We start from the raw sequence: 4533 nt of genomic DNA, 5'->3' as shown, positions 1-4533 counted from the left end.
TTTATGAATTGAAACAACTCACACACTTTTAAATAATTTGTCCTTCCTTTTTTTAGTTTTTGGATTCGGGTCCATATGGACCACCACGTACAAACGTGTTAAGCTGCATTCTCCCATTTAATCTATATATATATATATATATATATATATATATAAAACCGAAACTTCTGCTAGCTCCACAATTTTCCACGTCAGCATTTTTTTTTTTAATTTTTAAATATGGTTTTATTCTTTTTTATAATATATATATATATATATATATATATATATATATATAGTCTCCGTCTATTAATAAGCAACTTTAAGCTTTTCTATCGATCTCTCTCTCTCTCACACAATGGCTGATAACGCCACTGCCACCACCACCACGACAGTGCCACTGCCTCAAGAAAACACCACGGTGGCAGCTGCTGCTCCGCCATCGCCACCGCCACAAGAAATCCCTGTTCCAAAGACAGAGATGAAACGCTGGGTGACGAAGAAGACGACGAGCCTTTGGAGGACACAGCTACAGTAGGACAAAGTCGTCGCCGAACTCAACGTCGAGGCCTTAACCATCGACGACACCAAAACGCTCACATCACTGCGGTACCATCAATCTCTCACATCACCAAGATTTGAATTTCTTTATTTTCCTGATCCTAATTAGGGTTTCGATCAACTCAATACCTTTGCTGCTACTTTTGTTAAAATATAATAAAGTACTGATTTTGATTATAGTTTGAGATCCTGATTTGAATTTCTTTATTTGCCTGATCCTAATTAGGGTTTCGATCAACTTAATACCTTTGCTACTACTTTTGGTTAAAATATAATAAAGTACTGATTTTGATTATAGTTTGAGATCCTAATTAGGGTTTTGAATCTTTATCATTGATATTAATTTTTGTTTTGATGCTTATACAATGTGGCAAGAGATATAGTGTTCTATAGTTTTAATTCCTATTATTATGTTACTTGGAACATGAATGCAGAAACACATATGTATAGTTGAATCTGTCAAAAGAACTGCTGAAGGATTTATAAATTGAGATGAAATTCCAGAAGCCAAGTAAAATTCAAGCTATTAGTTTGCCCATGATTTTGACTCCTCCCCATAAGGATTTGATAGCCTAGGCGCATAATGGTTTTTCTATCAATTTAAGGATTTCGTTTTTAATTAGGTTTTTCTGTCAATTTAGGGATTTCAATTCCTAATCCCTTTTTCTCTCTATTCATTTTTGTTGAAGTCAGGGAAACACTCATAGAAAATTAAATTCTACAAGTTTTGTAAGAAAGTGGAGATAGTATTGAAGAGGCTCCCAACTGTCAAAATCTGACAACAATCCTACAGGTTTTGCTTTACTTTCAAGTTTTGCTTTATTTTGCTATCTAGGTTTTTTAGCACATCTGATTTAGCTTAGCTTAATCGTATGTTTGATTAAATAATTATTTGGGCACCTAAAATGTCAGCCTTCTTTGTCTCCACTCAGTCCCCTATTTTTTTTTTTTTTTCAAACCTTCATGTTTATTTTTGTGTTGTTCCTTCCTTGCAACAACAAAGCACTCATTCTTAATTTTTGTTCTTCCATTCACTTTTATTTAGATTTAATATTCCTGATTAATTTCTGCTTTTTTATTGCCTTTCTCTTCAGTCTTTTCCTCCATTCGAATCAAGGTTAAAGGTATGGTATTTGTTTGCCTTTGTACTAAATTTCTGAATTTTTTTAGTATAGGGTTAACTATTTGTCTATGTACATCTAATTTCTAAATATTGTAGTGTTCTCTTTACATTTAAAGAACTCATGAAACTCAATTTGAATTGGTACTTATCATGTATAAATACATTTTTTTTTTGAATTTTTAGTAATTAATAATTGCATTGGTATGCTGTTGAGACACACAATCCAAATAAAATTGTAAAAGTGTCATGAAGGTTGGTTGAATTTTACTCTATTTTAATGATCATGTTGATTATATGTGTGCTTTACCTATAAACAATTGCATTGTTGTATCTTTTGGAGTTTTATTTTTATAGACTTAACTTGAATGTTTTAAAGATAGAACTGACATGAGCATATTAACCATCCTGCCCCAGGAGGCAGATTTCATAATAGCTGAATCTCCAAGTTCTAAGTCTTTTTACTATGAAATCTTAAGTAAGTGACCAGGAAGACAGGGAAAGCTCTGAAACAACAAACATATATGATTGGTAGTATTTAAAACATGAGCATTAAGAACCTTGGTTCTCAAATCTTCTTATTTATACCAGGTTAACTTGATTAACAATATTAGGGATTATGACATGTTCTAATTCTACACCTAATTACATACACATCTGTGGGATTTTTTTTTTAATATCATTATTGGTTTATTTAAGTTTAATCTAAACTGTATATGTAATACTATGGCTCTATTTGGATTTTGAAGTATTATAGCTTATTACCATAAGTATTTGCTATATAAAATGCAAAAACTGCATGTACTGCTCAAACTTATGCTTTAAATTTAATTTTTACTCTTCAGCTTGCTTTACTTTTGTAAATTAAAGGGTTTAGGGGTTTATCTAACAAACTAAGTCTTGAGTCTAAATATTCAGAGGATAAATGATTTTCACAGCAAGTAGGACTTCATTTCTGATTGTAGTTGCTGTTGGATTCATATGTTATTTGTACTGCTCATTTTGCATCTATGTTCATCAAATTTTCACTTGCTTTAAACTTCTCCAATCCCAAAACAAAGAGAGAAGGAATGAAAATTCCACTGACATGAGCACCAGCCTAAGCACCATCTTTACCAGTTACAACTCCAGCTTCCAATTCAATATCACAAATTCTGCCAACACAGATGTAATGATATCAAAATTTGATTGATCCAGATAGGCTTTTCAGTTTTTTATGATGGGTTTTGCTTGGTTTTGTATTTTGTATTATGCATAATTGGTTGTTGTACATTTGGTTGGAGTCAGTGATACGCTATTGTTATGATGAATATTTGTGCATAGTATTTTCAAATGATCATCTAAACAACATTTACAAGCAATAAAATTTTAGTGTTTAAACAATTTACAATTATTAACGCATGATAGATAACATTATTCTAACAGTAAGACTCCAGCATTACTTCTTTTTTTATTTTATTTTTTTATTATAGATTAAAAGTTCTGCTTTTAAACATAATTGTCATTGAACTGTTCATGCTCTTTTCCCAGTTAATTGAGGTACTTTTATTAATTTATTGTCAATATTCCTTCCCAAATCCACAGCCCAGATTCTATTTCCAGAATTCTCTTAAAATAGTAGTGTCTAAATACAATATAATTTTACCTTTTAGGGTAAAAACAACTTCAGAAAAAATAGCAATATTCATAAATAACAACAGATCCAATTTGGGAAGTCAAAATAGCCATAACTCACCCAGAATGATTTTTTTTTTTTCATGATTTTTTTTTTCAGTATATATTTTTCTAAAATTAAAGTTTTTCCTGGGTTATGATATAAAGGCCATGTTGTTCACATATCACAATGAGTAGGTCAATTTTATTATTAAATTGTATTTCGTTAGTATACACACACACTCTGTAATGTTAGAGATGAGTTTTGTCATATTTGATCAACGAGGCTAATAATGCAAACTTTGCATCTGAATTGGATTTCCATTTCTACTTTAGTATGTCAAATATTTGAGCTTCAAGTCTCAATATCTATTTATTTCAATTTTTTGTTTAATGATGTGCTCTGCCTGTTTGTTAAAAGAACTGAGTCAATAAATTTTTCAGAAATTGTTGTTTCCTTTATGGTATGAGATTAACAATATGAACTATTTGAACTACCCTTTATTCTTTTGTTATGGAATTGTTGTTTTAAATTTTAATGCATCTTAATTTGTGATAATATCTTGCTATCTTGGAGGGTTAGTCATGTTGTGCAAGTCCACTAGATTCACCAAGTACATTCTCATGTTTGTAAGATTTCAACTTTAAAAAAAAAAAAAAAATCTGAATTTTTAAAATCTTTCACTGGGTGAATTACTAAATGCTCCTCAATGTCATTTTGTCTTTGTAAATGCATCAAAAATCTAACAAAGAGGTACTTAAGAAGATTTTTGACATCGTGAGAAAGATAGAAAGAATTCAGGTAATTTCAAATGTAGTTAATCCAGGTGATTTAGGTTTCAGTACTATTTCAAACACGATTTACATATGATCTATAAAAGACTTTGTCTGGCCTTCCACTGCAACAAAATTCCAAACCAACATAATTTTTTGCTCCCAAAAACATCATCTAAAACAGGTATTTTGGTTGGATTGATTTTGAACTTATGGTCTTTCAAAAATGGCATTAAATATGATTAGTTTTGGGTATTCTGGTCGGATTGATTTTAAATCTTTGATTTTTATTTCTAGGTTAGATTTTGTTTTGATAAAGGTATTTGGTTAGAATTTACTATCTTTAGGATATTTGTGTCACATTTGGTTTGCTTTTTTGTTTAGAGTATTTGGGTTAATGGGTTTTGGGTATTTTTCAATGATGTTTTTAAAATAGAGAAAAAGAA

General features: G+C 30.4%; 1 long non-coding RNA gene across 1 annotated transcript; it reads left to right on the top strand.

The window, feature by feature from the left end:
* The first annotated feature begins 536 nt into the window (after window positions 1–536).
* On the top strand, window positions 537–1664 carry LOC115979865. The gene is made up of 3 exons (XR_004089210.1): window positions 537–588; window positions 1234–1333; window positions 1635–1664. It is a non-coding gene; the product is annotated as an uncharacterized LOC115979865 (long non-coding RNA).
* The last annotated feature ends 2869 nt before the right edge of the window (window positions 1665–4533 follow it).

Source organism: Quercus lobata, chromosome 3, assembly GCF_001633185.2.
Source record: "Quercus lobata isolate SW786 chromosome 3, ValleyOak3.0 Primary Assembly, whole genome shotgun sequence".
In the NCBI taxonomy this organism is placed as follows: domain Eukaryota; kingdom Viridiplantae; phylum Streptophyta; class Magnoliopsida; order Fagales; family Fagaceae; genus Quercus; species Quercus lobata.
This window is presented reverse-complemented; position numbering and strand designations above follow the sequence as displayed.